Source organism: Macrobrachium rosenbergii, chromosome 55 (assembly GCF_040412425.1).
Source record: "Macrobrachium rosenbergii isolate ZJJX-2024 chromosome 55, ASM4041242v1, whole genome shotgun sequence".
NCBI lineage: Eukaryota > Metazoa > Arthropoda > Malacostraca > Decapoda > Palaemonidae > Macrobrachium > Macrobrachium rosenbergii.
Window position 1 is genome coordinate 49,840,467 of NC_089795.1, and position 17,500 is coordinate 49,857,966.

The 17,500-nt window shown below is 35.2% G+C and overlaps 1 protein-coding gene and 1 long non-coding RNA gene across 7 annotated transcripts in view; one reads left to right on the forward strand and one right to left on the reverse strand.

The window, feature by feature from the left end:
- The window catches only part of Ptp36E (protein tyrosine phosphatase 36E), a 178,726-nt gene that overhangs the window by 103,593 nt on the left and 57,633 nt on the right, over positions 1 to 17,500 (forward strand). The gene's annotated exons all lie outside the window — the stretch shown is intronic.
- Positions 1 to 17,500, reverse strand: part of LOC136835220 (uncharacterized) — a 179,888-nt gene that overhangs the window by 99,354 nt on the left and 63,034 nt on the right. Inside the window, exon 5 of the long non-coding RNA XR_010852055.1 lies at positions 5,272 to 5,471. This is a non-coding gene — a long non-coding RNA (uncharacterized lncRNA). The remainder of the gene's footprint in view (positions 1 to 5,271; positions 5,472 to 17,500) is intronic.

Sequence of the window (17,500 nt, forward strand, 5' to 3'; positions counted from 1 at the left end):
TACACATGCATACACGCACACACACACACATATATATATATATACAGTGTGTGAGTCAAACATATTTGTATACACGTATACTATATGTATACAAAAATTACAATAGCTACAGCACAGCATGAAAACAGTCAGAAATTATAAACTGAAAAAAAGGAAGAGAGGAAGTTTGAAATTATAAAAACACATCGCCATCATACGTTCAGAATTAAAAAAAAATCTTTATACATAATTGTAAGAAACCCCACCAGAGGGTTAAAAAAAAGACACACCTTGTCAGAATCTAGACATAAAAGGTCAGGGGTCAGGTCACCGAATGGAGAAGCGCTGATATTTATCACTCAAGACGATAAGGCAGTTGGGAGTGGCAATCAGTGAAAGAAAAATACCTTTGAAATGTAGGTCAGGAAATATCAGGGCATACTGCGGAATATTTGACTCTTTATTTTTTAACTCAGCGAAGCGATGGAATTTCCTTCCTAAAGAGGTTTTTTTTGTTTTTCTAAAGTGCCTCTGTTCTCCCGATGTGATAATGACAAAAACTCCTCAATACTGAAAGAATTGATATTTCCAAAACTCTTAAAAGTGGTTTTAATGTATAAAGAAGTTTTTTTATTTTTATAAAGTGTCTCTATTCTCCCGAGGTGATAATAATAAAAATCCTAGATTTATACGAATAAATCTACCATCCAAAATTCCAAAAAAAGAGGTTTTAAAGTACATATTAGATTTGCTCATTCAACCTGTTAAGGCTACGGTGAGAATCTTGTTTTACTGATATTATCTTTTTTCACACAAAATACTTTTGAACTGTTGTTATATAATTCTTATTTTGTTATTGGACTTTAAATAACTATCATTCTTCTAAGGCTGTCGGTCTAGTTATTTAGTTATATACGAGTAAAGAACTTACGCAATTCATTATCAGCGTAGTTTCAATATTCCCGTTAAATGAATTATGATTTTTGCCATATTTGTTTATCTTAAGAACTTCTAGTCATATAATCACAGGTTGATCTTTTTTTCAGTTCATTATTTCATTAACTACGTCCATCTGCATATTGCAAAAATTCTCACTGAGGTAATTAGGAAACCATAGTAACTCCAATTATCCGAGATCATTTTCTGTTTCATTAGCAATGCTTGTCCCTTGAGATCATCCACTGCGTAAACAGAGACCACCCACTGAGAGACTGAGATCATCCACACTGAAAAACTGAGATCATCCATTGAGAAACTGAAATCATCCATTTAAAATTTAGGATCATCCATAAGAAAAAAGGAAGATCACCTGAGATCACAAAAAAATCTGAAAAACTGAGAATCCATCAAGATCTCCTATCAAAAAAAGAGATCATCCACAGAAAAAATTCAGAAATTTGATTATTCAATAAAAACGATCCATTGAGAAACAGATCATCCTGAGGAGAGATCTTCCCAAGATTATCCATTGAAAACCTGAGAGTCTTTAAAATTTGGTGATCACCTTAAAGTAACAAAAAGATCATCAATTGAAAAGACAATTCATAACATCCAAATCTGCGATCATCCGCGAAAAGGAAATCACCTCAGCATCCAAGAGAAAATTCAGCGCTGAAGCAACCGGAAACCAAGAGGAGAGAAAACTTCTCAGCATCCTTGAAGAGAAAAAATTAGGAAAAACTTCTTAGAATAATTTAAGAAAACAAATTACGGAAAACTCAGCATTATTTAAGAAAAAAATTAGGAAAAACTTCTCAGCATCATCCAAGAAAAAAATTAGGAAAAAACTTGCATCATCTAAGATAAAAATTAGGAAAAACTTGTCAGCATCATTTAAGAAAAAATTAGGAAAAACTCAGCATCATTTAAGAAAAAAAAATTAGGAAAACTTCTCACCATCATCAAAGGAAAAATATTAGGAAAAACTTCTCAGCATCATTTAAGAAAAAAAAAAAAAAAACTAGGAAAAACTTCTCAACATCATTTAAGAAAAAAAAAGTATGAAAAACTTCTCAGAATCATCTAAAAAATATAGGAAAAACTTCTCAGAATAATTTAAGAAAAAAATAGGGAAAACTTCTCAGAATAACTTAAGAAAAAAATTAGGAAAAACTTCTCAGAATCATAAAAAAAAATTAGGAAAAATTTCTCAGAATAATTTTTTTTTAAATTAAAGAAAACTTCAGCATCACTGAAGAGAAAAGACTTTGTTAGAGAGAAGATTTTTTAGGGGGAGAATTTAAATTCGTGTCGTATTGGACCGAAATCCTTCTAAAAAGCGGAGTGGCCCTCACGGCCGGAAGTATGTCCGGGAATTCTTGTGCCTTCAAGGACTCCTACTCTCTCTCTCTCTCTCTCTCTCTCTCTCGCTTCTTCTTTCTCCTACGTTTTATCATGAGAGATAATTTTCACAATAGTCAAGGCTTCGCACTGTGGTTTTATCTCTCTCTCTCTCTCTCGGTTTCTCATTTATCGTGTTTTTCAGAAGTGCAGCAGGCGATGACGATGTTATATGCCTTTTATCTCTCTCTCTCTCTCTCTCTCTCTCTCTCTTTCTCTCATTTACACAAACACATTCCTCACGACTCGCTGGTTGCTTATTTAGCGAGAGGATCTCAAACCAGTGCCTTTGATGTCATCAAATTAGCAAGGCATAATAATCCATTCAAAAAAGTTAGGTGAATTTGATTAAAATTAAAAACAAAATAGAATATTTCATAAAAGACATGAATTCAGTAACAAGAGCGCGTATTGTTTTGTTGTAATGTTGTTGTTTACAACGGCAGTTCAAGGAAAAAAAAAGCCCGTGTTAGCGTAAGACAAGTTCATCTTACAAAAAAAAAACATTATTTTGTATTTATATGATCTCATCTTATATGATTTTATTACTTTCAGGAGATTTTTAAAACTACTGTTTAATAGTCAAGATGATTATACTAAAATTTCCTTCACATTTTATGGCACTGATTAATGGGTTTATCAATTTTTCCACATCCTGTCATTTCTGTTTAGTTTAAAACTCTCAGTGGCCATCACACTATGTCTAAAACCCTTAAAAACTCACGTTCGCAACTTTTTTTTTATATTTCAGACTTTGTACTTATCCATTAGGTTCTGTTCTTTGCTTTTTTCACATTCTCCTTTTCGATTATCTTTCTCGCCTTCATGTGACCCATAAACACTTAGCTTCGGCTTCTAATGTTACGTAGCCTGGGGGCAAATGATAAACACGGTCAGTCTCTTCGAACCCTTTGTTTAATTTCCATTTTATTGGAGAAAAAGGAAACTGAATTCTTTTCCTTCTTCTACTACTACTACTACTACTACTTACTACTACTACTACTAATAATAATAATAATAATAATAATAATAATAATAATAATAATAATAATAATAAACGGTAACTCAAATGACCACGATAATTGCAACGCCAGAGGACATAAACAAATCAAATGTAGACGTGTAATGCTTTGCTGATCAGAGCACACTTGTTAGCTTTATCGAATGACAATAAAACCGCTTTCGTATTTTAGCCAAATCTTTTATGACTTTGGAGATTTTATCGCGTCTTATGGTATTATATAATCGCATTCAGAAAAAAATATTCATTTTATGACCACAACAATCCTATGTTATAATTCTAAAACTATTTGTAGCGGTTTTCAAATACACACCAATGGAAAAACTGGATTTCAAATATCATTCCGCGATTGGAGGAAAGTCTAGTCGGTAAATTCATCCAATTTACGTTTGCTGAGATATATTAATGTATGCATGGATGCAAACATGCTTTGCATATACAGAAGTACCTGGATATTATGGATTTTTTTATTTACACGTATCCTTAGACTTATAAGTGTATTAACTTAGGTATATATATTTGCATATAAAGCAGTACCAGAGTATTTTTGTGTGCGTGCGTGCGTCGTCTGTATGTATGTATGTATATATATATATATATATATATATATATATATATATATATGTGTGTGTGTGTGTGTGTGTATGTGTATATATATACACATATGTCTGTGTGTGCGTGTTTACGTGTGTGCAAGTACCCTACACGCATAATTATCCTTACCACCAGCATACCTATGGTAAACATTCAAATTACTCTAAGGATTCCCAAGGAATAAACATCTCCTCGTCCTACTGATTTCTACAGACACTAATTCAACCCAAAACGCTGTTTACCCACTCTGCTCCCTTCCCCCCCTTCTTCTACAACCCCCTTCCTCCTGAGGGGGGGGAGGGGGTCTTGAGAATCCGACCTAAGAAATGATCTCTTGTGTTGGCGACGCTCATTTGGCACATTTACGTAGGTTCTACACTTCACCAACGGTGCTGTTGTCTTCTGCCAAAAATCAACAAGAATCCTTGTCTCTTCCTAAACTAACCCTCTCTACCCTCTCCCCCTCGCCCCAGAATGGCCCCCCGCCACCGCCAGTAGTCTCTTTACTCCTCTTATCTTCTTCTTGTTTTTCTTCTCCTTTCTCTGCATCTCTTCAAATACGACTTTGTAGCCCTTCTCACCTGCAGTGCTGTACACCTACGTGAATTAAGTCTCTATTCTCCCCTTCAATTCTGAATTGTTTCAGTTTAGGTTGCACCCACTCTCTGCTTATTCGTCTTTCTTCCGTTTCTCACGAAAACACCTGTATTTCGCACCTGTGATGGTGTATACCTGTGTTGGTGATTTGTTCCTTTCTCGCCTGTAATGCTGTGCATCTGTGTTAGTGTTGTGGCTATTTGTTCGTTTTTATGCACAAACAGAATCTAACTGTTTATATTTGACGGTCTTACGGGGCACTTCTAATGAATTATCTATCTATCTATATATACACCAAGCCTTGGCAAATCGTGTCCAATAACTTAAGGAAAATAAATGATTATTAACAACCTTCTTTTTTGTAACGAGGCTACAAATCCACTCCAGAAATACGCAAATATTTCTTTATTTTCCTTCTTATACGTCTTCTTTATCCTCTGATTTCTTGCCATTTAAGGATAATTATTGCTTATCCTTTCCCATTTTTTTTCCATTCACGCCTAATCTACATAATCATCTTCACATAGTAAATATATCATTATGTTACTCGCAAAATAGAGCTAAAACTACATCAAATTATGCTAATGACTTGCTTCCTAAAATGTTTACGCAACCTGCATCGGGTAATGGGTCCCATGAGACCGAGAAGCCAAAAGCCCGACAGAGTGAAAGACTCATGACTCCTGCAGATGTACAAACTGAAAGCCTACAATGCAAAGGTCTAACTTTAGTAAACTTACCTTTCGTAATCTCGCGACTACTGGGAAGAAGTTACGAACTTGAGTTAACTGTTCTGATCAAAACCTTCGCGGGGCGTTTGGTTCCATGATACGGAATTCTACCTTCCCTTCATCTGTGCTTCCAGAGCCATTTCATCTGACTCTTTACTTGCTAAGAGCTTGAGCTGCGATTTCAGTCATGTCGATGGCTCGGCATTTCTCTGTAAACAACAAGGAATAATAAGGAATTGAAGACTTGATATAATACAGGGTGCCCCACAAAAAACCAGGAAATTTTACATTTACATTATGTATCTTACACGCTGTTGCCTGGCTCAGAGCCAATACTCCTGACTTCATTGAACCTAACGAATGACCCTCAAAAAGTCAGTCCAGATCTTAACGTAATGGATTTTACCAAGTGGGGTTTACTGTGACGTCAACTTCAATTACAGAGAGAGAGAGAGAGAGAGAGAGAGAGAGAGAGAAAGTCACAGACATACAGTCCTTGAAATCTCTGTTGATGGAAGCTTGGAACAATATCCGGCTTGAAGTCGTCCAAAGGGCGACTGGAAGTTGGCTAGACCGTCTACGTCGTTGTGCAGCTGCCCACGGAAAGCATTTTGAACACCACATCTAACATTTGTGTTTTTGTTCTGTTGCAACAATGTTTCTGTTAACAACTGTTTTCTGTTTCCAACAGTTAAATAAACTGTACCAAATTTCCTGTTTTTTTTTGTGGGGCACCCTGTAGTTTGTGAAAAGAAAGTGAACCCTTTTCTTAAATATTTATGCTATTTTTTAGTTTATATATTAGGAAGTCCTTTTCCCATCCATTGTATATACTGTAGGATAAATGGATCTTTTGATTTTCAAAATTCTGAGAAAAAGGGAAATTTTTGGTAAAATGGAGTGTTTTTTTTTATTATGCAGTACATGAAACTTAATACGATAACCTCCCCGCCCCTCTCTCTCTCTTTTTGAAAGTCACAATACCTTCGATTACAAATTAAAACGAAAATCAGGATTATCGTGTTATCTAATTTTCAAAACTCACGTTTATTATACTTGAAATTTAATACGCCACCGCCCCCCCCTCTCTCTCTCTTTGAATATCACAATACCTTCGATTACGAATTAAAAAGAAAATCAGGAGTATCGTGTCATCCAATTTTCAAAACTCGCGTTTTCAATCTACGGAAAAATATTTCTTTAAATTCTCTAAACTTAATAAGTTAATGTTAATATGAATGATTCTTATTCACTTAAGATTTACTAACTAGCAGGTGCTCTATCAACTGGAGATAAAGTATCTTAATAAACTTAATTAGTTTATATTGCGTACATATGACCACAAGTGTATGTCCGTAAACGAAATTATGTATGATTTTGCATTTATGAATTTCTTCTATGTACATGTACATTACGTTTTTTGTACTGTGTATATTTCCTCAATAAAAAAAAAATCTATGTAATAGTTCTCATATAACGTAGCGTTTTTGGCCCCGCTATTACCGCTGGCCTATTTCCGCTACATCATTTTCCATATGAACGCGACATTTATCGGCGAGCTTCATTCTGAAAAGGAAGCTCAAATGAGATGGCCGCGTTCATAATCGTCTCTCGTATTCCAACATATTTCTGGCACGCCACCTCATAGGTAAATGACGTCCATCAGTTGCAGATGCGAGAGAGAGAGAGAGAGAGTGGACAATATTGAATATGATAAGGAATGGGATGGCCATGTCAGTAGGATCACATGGACGATACAAATTGTTAAAGATTCTTCTTCTTTCTTCTTCTTCTTATTATTATTATTATTATTATTATTATCGTTTACAACTAATTGCAAGGTCAAATTTCTGTGTGGATGTACAATTGCATAAGAGTTGTCTTAGCACACTGCTTTTGGATAAGAATGACATTTCGAAGAGAGAGAGAGAGAGAGAGAGAGAGAGAGAGAGAGAGAGAGATAGAGAGATTTTTCAGGATGAAAACGTTTCCTGTGCCTCTTCATCTTGCGAAATAAGTCTCAAGTGGTGCCATCTGTTGGTGACGATATGTACTGCTGTTGTGCGATTTTTGAAATATGGACTCCAAGGCTAGCTGACATTTCTTAAGAAAACAGAGAGAGAGAGAGAGAGAGAGAGAGAGAGAGAGAGAGAGAGAGATCAATTTCATAGATGATGGGTATTCAGTGCCCAGCTGAAGATGAAAGAGCCGCTCAAAGGACATATGTGTACTCCATTTGTCCCTTATGGCGGGCTGTGATTTATGAAGCTCTCGAAGTAATATGCAAATAAAGGGTAATCTTTTGGACATGTAAGAGAGAGAGAGAGAGAGAGAGAGAGAAGAGAGAGAGAGAGAGAGACGTTTGACCTACTCGGCTATCTAGTTTTCGTATAAAAATCTTCTCGAAGTGGTATGCGAATTAAGGGCAATCTGTAGACATTACGAAGAAAAAGAAGAAGAAGAAGACAAAGGAGAGAGAGAGAGAGAGAGAAAGAGAGAGAGAGAGACGTTTGACCAACTAGGCTATCTCGTCTTCGTACTAAATCTTCTCGAAGTGATATGTGAATTAAGGGCAATCTTTTGGACATGTGAAGAAGAAGAAGAAGAAGAGAAGAAAGAGAGAGAGAGAGAGAGAGAGAGAGAGACGTTTGACCAACTAATTATCTCGTCTTCGTTGCTAAATCTCCTCAGTGATATGCTCAGAATTAAGGCCAGTCTTCTGGACATGAAAGGAGAGAGAGAGAGAGAGAGAGAGAGAGGGACGTTGTGGACCTAGCTCCGGCTATCTCGATCTTCGTACAAATCTTCTCGAAGTGCTATGTAAATTGGGACAATCTTTTGGACATACAGGGAGGGAAGAAGAAGAAGGGGCAGAGAGAGAGAGAGAGAGAGAGAGAGAGAAGAGAGAGAGAGAGAGAGAGAGAGAGAGGAGAGAGACGTTTGATCAACTAGGCTATCTCGTCTTCGTACAGAATCTTCTAAACTCAGGCTTCGGTTATGTCGGACAAAATCGTACCATATTTCCCCCTGGTCTATTTCCCCTACAGTTCTTATCTCACGAGGTTAATGTGACTCGCGGGGTGATAACCTGACGATAAGACCTGATCTTATTAACGTTAAATTGCTTAGATTTCTTTAAAGTCATTTGAATATATCTTTTTCGGTAAATACAGACATTAACGTTATGAAACCCTCATGGATAATATTCTTTGAGATCAGTATGGGTGAGTTAGTTTTCATTGGCTTCTAGTTGGCTTCTGTGCTCATTTCGTCTTGATATCGAAACTGTCTTGGGTTGGATATCTGTCATTGTACTAATAATCATGTGTATATATGTATATATATATATATATATATATATATCTTATCTTTTTCGTGCTTTTTTCCCATTTTTTATAAGGGTGTTAATGATGCCTTCATTTTTGAAGGACTTTGATTTGGCTCTATATATAGGTATATATATATATATATATATATATATATATACACATACACACACATATATCTGTATACATGTATGTATATCTGTATATATATATGTAAGTACACATAATATGTATATACACGTGCGTGCTTGCGCACGTGTTTGTTTGTATGCATAACCCAGAAAGTTTAAAAAAACAAACACCTCTAGGAACTAAGTCAACATTCCCATGTGAAACATCATGAAATCCCCATCTTTTACCATACCATTCACGGAAGGATTTGGTCTTTTTCTTTCCTCTCAGTTTAAGACCGGCAATCCAGCCCCTTGGGAGTTTCCTGGGCCCCCCCATTTCAATTTCATGAGGCCCAAGTATGATAAGCTCCTGAGACGAAAGTTGTGGTAATTTATACATTTATGCTGCTCATTATTGCGTGTTTTGATTATGTTATAATGAGGAGACAACTAGCAGAGTTGATCAGGATCGCGCTGGAAATTTACATAAACTTTTTGTTAGGTAGTTGCGGCGTACCTTAGGGTCCTTAGCTGAACCCACTTTTTTTTAGACTTTTACTTTACCCCCTATTACAGCTTTCTTTCTTTAGTCTGGCTGTCCAACCTTTCTATCTATCACTCTAGATCCTTGTACTTCACCTCATTTATTTTCTGGATCTCTTCATGTTGCTCTCCAGCCATTCCAGCTCCATCTTTTCATGTCTCAAAGGCTAAGGTAAAGTGCCCCAGTGCTTGGTATTATAACCTAGACTTCATAATTAATTCTCTCTCTCTCTCTCTCGAATTGAAGGTCACTACTGTTCTGTTAATGAATTGCAAAAGTAATTCCACTTACACGCTGCTGAAAGAACTCGCGCATGCGTCGCTGAAATCTAAAATTCTCTCGTAATCATTGCCATTGTTTTCAGACAGAATTTATCTTTCAATGAATTCACTCCAAAGTGGCGTATAAGATTTGGCACGGACGTTCGTAAACATCGGTGGTTGTTCCTCTTCGCATTTGGCCCAAACCTGCTGTAGTGGGACACAATAAGTCTCACAGCGAGAGTGTTTTTTTTTTTTAAGTACACAATTGTTATTCGTTGACGTTAATACTGAGAATTATATATTTCATTAAAAAACGAAGACCCACTACTGCAAGACGAGTTTTTCAAGATGGCCTTGAAATGATTCTCTTGTCTCTTCGTTTTATTCCAAGATATGAGTTTTTTTTTTATTTCGCCTATGTAGTTTTTTTTTGTGTCGGCTGTGCAATTTTTTTTATATCTACTATGAAGTTTTTATATCGGCTACTCTGTTGTTTATGTCGACTATGCAGTTTGTTTTTATGTCGACTATGCAATTTGTTTTTATGTCGACTATGCAGCTTTTTTATATCGACTACGCAGTTTTTTATGTCGACTATACAGTTTTTTTTATGTCGACTAAGAAGTTTTTTTAATATCGGCTATGCAGTTTTTAAATGCCGACTAAGCAGTTTTTTTTTATACCGACTAAGCAGTTTTTCATATCGACTATGCAGTTTTTATATGTCGACTATGTAGCGTTCTCCAAGCTTCGATACAATTTTTTTTTTTTTTTTTTACCGACAATGCAGTTTTTACAAGCTATGATGCAGGTTTTTTTTTCCGGTATAATGCAGTTTTTTTTATAGACTATGAAGGTTTTTTCAACCTTCGATGCATCTTTTTATCGATTGTACAGTTTTTCTAAGCTATCATGCAGTTTTTTCCTAGCCATATTGCAGTCTTTTCCAAGCTATGATGCAGTTTTTTCCACGCTATAATGCAGTCTTTTCCAAGCTATGATGCAGTTTTTTCTACCTATAATGCAGTCTTTTCCAAGCTATGATGCGTTTTTTCTAGCTATAATGCAGTCTTTTCCAAGCTATGATACATTTTTTCCTAGCCATAATGCAGCCTTTTCCAAGCTATGATGCGTTTTTCCTAGCTATAATGCAGTCTTTTCCCTCTTTTCCAAGCTATGATACATTTTTTCCTAACTATAATGCAGTCTTTTCCAAGCTATGATACATTTTTTCCTAGCTATAATACAGTCTTTTCCAAGTTATGATACATTTTTCCTAGCTGTAATGCAGTCTTTTCCAAGCTATGATACATTTTTTCCTAGCTATAATGCAGTCTTTTCCAAGCTATGATGCGTTTTTCCTAGCTATGATGCAGTCTTTTCCAAGTTATGATACATTTTTTCCTAGCTATAATGCAGTCTTTTCCATGCTATGATACATTTTTTCCTAGCTATAATGGTCTTTTCCGAACTATGATGCAGTTTTTTCCAGCCTATTATGCAGTTTTAAGGTAGGATGTCGTTTTCTCCTAAGCTATGATGCACCTTTTTTTCCAAGATGCAATGCATTTTTTATCGACTATCCAGTTTTTCAAAGCTATGATGCAGTTTATTTTCAAAGTTATGCAGAATTTAGGAAAATTTTTTTTACTATGAAATATTGCTGTCCCGTTTTGTCAGTCTATCCTCCTGAGAGTGTTGGAAGTAACAGCTCTGAAAACAAATCAAAATTGGACTTTCCGCTTTGTATAATTCATGAAAATAACTTTCATTTTAATTTGAAACTTGCATTGTCATTTATCTTTACCTGTTCTATTTTAGATTATATTGTTTTATAACTATTTCAATTTTAATATCAGCGAAGTAAACAGCTTCATTTCGTATATTTTTGAAGGCATCACTCGTTAAGCTAATTATTCTTTTTTCAATTATTTTTAAACAAATTCAAGAGTACATAAAATAATTCATATTTAAACACTGAGATATTTCACATTTGATGTTTAAATATAAATGTGACTAAATAGTAATTCACGCAAAAGAAATATTCAAAATATTTCGTCCTATTCGTAGTACAAGGAAGATATGATTTTATCTCAGATATAAACCACAGTAATTACAAAATTAAATGTAGGTAAAGATTTGCGTCATTCTTTATTTTCTCTCTTTAGACATTAGCTGATTTTTTAATTACTTAATTTATTTGTTATTTATTTATTTATTTATTTGTTTATCTATTTATTTTATTTATTTATTTATACTTGTTTCCTCTGACATTTTAAATTCATGACATTTAAACTTGTCGTAGATGGATGTTTAAAATTTTGGGAATAATAATAATAATAATAATAATAATAATAATAATAATAATAATAATAATAATAATAATAATAATAATAATAATAATAATAATAGATGAATGTTTTAAACTTTTGTTAATAAATATAATAATAATAATAGCTGAATATTTAAAATTTTGGTAATAATAATCTATAATAATAAAATCTGAGTGGATCTTGTTTATCCTCCCCAAGGTGACAGCAGGGGAAACATGACACAGCCACCCTCCCCCTGTATACCAGTTTGTCCTCCCAGGGTGGGGGCGGGGTAGGTAGGGGAACGGGAGGGTAGGGGAGACATCCACCCTCCTCCTCCAAACATGTTTGTCCTCTCCGGGTGGGGGCGGGATAGGTAGGAGATTGGGACGGTAGGGGAGATAGTAGCGCCGGGTTCCAGCGCGCGTAGCACGTGCCAATAAGCACGCAATAATAATAATAATAATAATAATAATAATAATAATAATAATAATAATAATAATAATAATAATAATAATAACAGAATGTTAGAAGAATGAAATTTTTGGTAATAACAATAATCAGATTTTGTGCAATAAAACCACACTAACATCTATCTGTGTTTACCCAAAGGAAATACCTGTAACCTTTGAGACTTCTCACCTGACGTGGCCAGGTATTAAGAACTATGGGATCATTTGTCTCTTGGAGAGCTTACAAAGTCCTCTCTCTCTCTCTCTCTCTCTCCCCTTAGAAGTTCCTTCCTATCTCTCTCTACTTCTGTGGTCTTTCATATTTTGGGAGTTGGTAATTAACATTTTTAATTCATCAATTTATTAATCAATTTTGTAATTTATTTATTTGTGATTTATTATTTTATTAGTTAGTTTTGTTATTTATTAGTTTATTAGTTAATTTTGTAATTTATTAGTTTATTAGTTAAATTTGTAATATATTAGTTTATCAGTTAATTTTATAATTGATTAGTTGATTAGTTGATTTTGTACTTTATTAGTTTATTAATTAATTACTTAATTTAATAATAAATTTTGAATTAATTAAATAATCATTAAAATTAACTAATTTTCAAATTTATGAATTAATCTTAATTTTTCAATTTATTAAAACTGGCAATATTTTCTTGATTTCCCCTCAGCCTCAGCGACCCCGGTATTTGTGACGCTAGATAGCTTGCAATCAATCCATTTTCGGCGCCAGCGACCGTAGTGGATAATTCTAAATTTACCTAACTATCTATCATTACCTTCTTCAGGTTGCTGGCTTTACACCAATTGGCGATAAAATCTGATCAGATCTTCATTACTGAATGTCCTTCTTCGTCCCATTTCTCCTTGCTTTTCCCTTCTTTATTTCTTTATCACTTCTCTTCTTATGTTGCCTAAAAGAGCATCTTCTGAAGAAGGGGACGGAGAAGGCCTTTATTAAGGCTTCACCCCTTTTTTGGGACAGGGATCGACGGGCCATAAATCGCTCCGTTTTCTGAGATTGTTCTGAGAAATCTTCTATTCAATTCTTCAATTTTTATATCTTATATTTTTATATTTTCTATGTCAGATTGGCATTTTTTCTGGTTGCACTTTCTCAATATTTTTAAAGATCTTTCTCACGTTTGAACACCCTACATAATTTTGGAACAATTTACTTAAATAGAAAACTGTAAAAATAAATCGTAAATACTGAGAACTCTTAGGATATATTTCATTCTATCCCAATTATTTCTGACCTATTTTCAATTTTTCCCAACATTTCCCAAAATTCGAAAATCCAAAGGCCTCTTATAATACATTTAACTCCATTTCCTTCTTCATTTCTGACCTTCTATAATTATTCCGTGCATTTTCTGCCGTCTTTTCAATTACCAAACATTTCCCCAAAATAATTTACGCTTGAAGGACGCAGCTACCCAAATCTGAAGGCTCCGAATTTGGAGCTAAAGCAAAGCCCAACATTGCATGAACTATTTTCTTTTTTATGTCTATTTTGGCAAGAAGAGCCGGAACAAGCCTTCCAGCGAAGTAATGGACACTCAGTAGGAGATTCTGCATTTCACATGAATCCTAAATTCGTTTCCCGCTCTCTGCTTCTGCCTTCAGGCTTAGATATAATATCTGCGTTTACTCTGGTAGAGAAATAATGAATAAAACAGCAACGCTACTTAATGGACTATAGTAAGGTAAACCCCGTAGGGGGGCTGGGATAGTGCCGTCAGTGTACCTCACGTAGTGCACCGTGGGCATTATTTAAGGCTCTTTGCGGCGTCCTCTAGGCGCCTCGCTGCAACCCATTTCATTCCTTTTCCAGTACCTTAGTTCATATCTTCTTTCTTCCATCTTATTTCTTCAACCCTCTCCTGTCACACCTTTCAAAACTTTTTACCGTCAATATACCTTTCAGAGGTGAATGACCTCATCATAGGTCCCAGCGCTTGGCCTTTCGCCTAAATTCAATATTCCAGTTCCAGTTAGTAAGGTAACCCACTGTTTCTCGGGTTATTTATTTTCTCTTTGTTATAATTATTGAAATAAACGCAGATAACAAAGTTATTGATAGCAAAAAATGTATAGTTTTGAGATTAAGGCATTTAAGGTCATATTATCATTTCAAGAGGCACCAAAAAGTAGGCTAAGTTAGGTTACGTTACGTAAGTCAGACAGTAATTACCCTCCCATATTAAGCTGTAATGTTCAGAGAACTTATAGTGACTTTAGTTTTACTGAATCAAAATGATAAAAATGTGAAAATAATATAACTAAAAAAGAGAGAAAAAAAGCAGCACCAGTCGTATGTTATTGACCCCTTTGGGTGACAGGTGACTAAATGAAAGAGACTACATATACTGTACATACATACATGCATACATACATACATACAACATATATATACAGTGTATATATATGTATTAGAAACATGTGTATATATACATACATATATATATATATATATATATATATATATATATATAGGTAAAAAGACAGCCCCTCTATTATAGGATAAAGTATCTTTGCGTTGCAAAACCCCATAAGTTTATTGATTCTAGAAGGAAAATCTTTGCTCCGTACACCACTATCAGCGTGCAATGGCTTCTTACTGATAAGCTTATCTTCCAAATTTTAATATTGGGAGGAACCAGTCTATGATAACAGCTTCAGATAGGAGACTGATTTCTCCTTATCGTATCTTTTACCCTCATAAACAAAATCCACGAGAGATATGACAAGAGAAATGGAGAGTTGTGTCAACATGATCGAATTGCATAATTTTGGGGACTTATTGCCTAGAGAGAGAGAGAGAGAGAGAGAGAGAGAGAGAGAGAGAGAGAGAGAGAGAGAGAGAGAGAGAGAGGTACTGAATTACTTGTGGTTAAATGTTTTGACCTTATCTGATAACCGAGAGAGAAAGAGAGAGAGGTTTTGAATGAGTTGTGCTTAAAATAAGGCTTGATCTTACCTAATAACAGAGATAGAGAGAGAGAGAGAGAGAGAGAGAGAGAGAGAGAGAGAGAGAGAGAGAGAGAGGTGGGGGCCCTTAAATTATTTGTCCCTTAGTATGTTTTCCACTTGCCTGATACCAGAGAGAGAGAGAGAGAGAGAGAGAGAGAGAGAGAGAGAGAGAGAGAGAGAGAGAGAACGTAAATAATCTTAGTAATAATGAAATACATAATACGAACAAAAGGCTTATGATGAAAGAAAGAAATAACGAGAGAGAGAGAGAGAGAGAGAGAGAGAGAGAGAGAGAGAGAGAGAGAGAGAGAGAGCAAACAGTCTAAGTAATAATGAAATGAAATTCACACCAACTGAGACAGACAAGGCGAAAAACCATACACATAAACACACACACACACAGAGAGAGAGAGAGAGAGAGAGAGAGAGAGAGAAGGGGTCCGCAGTTCCAGAGAGAATAAAAAAAAAGTTACCCACCGCGCGCAGTTTTATTATACGTCGTCAGGCCCCATACTTATATGAGGTAGGTAACCCATCCAATTAGCGTGTAGCAAAGGTGTCTAGTGTGAGTCGTCTGTGCTTCGTGCTTAGTGACTCATAAACTCACCTTATACTCATTTCTCTCCTCGAGCAGAGTACCGGCAGACATTTCCCTGCATTGAAGTTTCAGTTAGACTAGTCACGCAATTTTTCTTAACATTTCTCTCTCTTTTCTTAACATTTTCGTTAATCTTACTTATTTCATTATCACTTTTAGACTGTTTACGTCCCTCTCTCTCTCTCTGTCTGTCTGTCTGTCTCTCTCTCTCTCTCTCTCTCTCTCTCTCAGTAACCATTTCTGTGCACACTATTTATTTCATTATTCCCATGACTACTTACGTTCTCTCTCTCTCTCTCTCTCTCTCTCTCGTAACCCTTTCCGTAAATATTATTCATTTCATTACTGTTAAGACTGCGTTCTCTCTCTCTCTCTCTCTCTCTCTCTCTCTCTCTCTCTCTCTCTCTTCCAGTGATAACTGAAAATATTTTATAGAACAAACCTTTACAAAAATTGAAGCGAATCTTTTCAAAAGGAAAGTAACAAACACTTTCTAAAGTTAAATTGCTTGGAAGAAGAAAGCTGATATGAGCGAAAGAAAAAAAGAAAAAGAGAAGTAAATGTAATAAAGTGTACGATAAATACGCGAAAGAAAAATACATCTCGTCGAATTCTTTGATGAACAATAAGTTCATAAAGTGTAGAGCATGGGGAACATTCTTAAGTGTAAGTACTTCATAGTATCAGTCTTTTATTAACCCTGTCTGTCTGTCTATCTATCTGCCTTTCTGTCTGTTTGTTTTTATGTTTGTCTGTCTTTCTATCTGTTTGTTGAACCGTTTGCTCGTACTTGCGTATGTGTTTCTTCATCAGAACCCATCTCATATTTTAATTTTGTACTACATATAATAATTTCAAATTTTTAATAGCTTTCATTTTTCCTGACAAATAAACATACAGATATATATACATATATACATGTATATGCATAAATATAAATATATATATACATAGTGTATATATATACATATATATATATATAGTATATATATATATATATATATATATATATATATATATATATATATATATATATATATATATTATATGTATATATAATTGCATCCTCGCACGAGCCTGTTGTATATGGGTTCAAATCCAACCACAGCAAATGAAGGTTTCTTCATTTATTTCCCGCTCGGATTTAGGCTTGTAGCAAGAACGTATTGAAGAGTAAGTGAGGAACTCGAGACGTTGAGAGATTATTATGGCTATTAAAAATACACAAGTGTATATATACAAATCTAACAAGGCCTCCTGGGTACATGTATATATATACACACACACATCCACAAACGACTTACTGTGAAGTAATTTGTGGATTACAGCTAAGTGTAGCGACTCAGGAATAATACACGAACAGCAGTATCTACTGATCTCTTTACTCACTCACTAGGCCCTACACCCCAAAAAGGGGTATCCACCCCCGCTCCGGGCCCCTTCCTACCAATCCCCCATCCGTGGTCTCCAAGACCCTAATAGCCCTGGTGGAACTCCCGAGCTGCCTTGGGGATTTCGTTTTATTGGCGTGGATTACCATTATTTTCCTACAGGACTCCCTTCCACACCCCAATACCCAGTCCCGACCTCCTATGACCTACTATTTCCTGGTTAGATTCTCATTTCTGTGGCTTATATACTC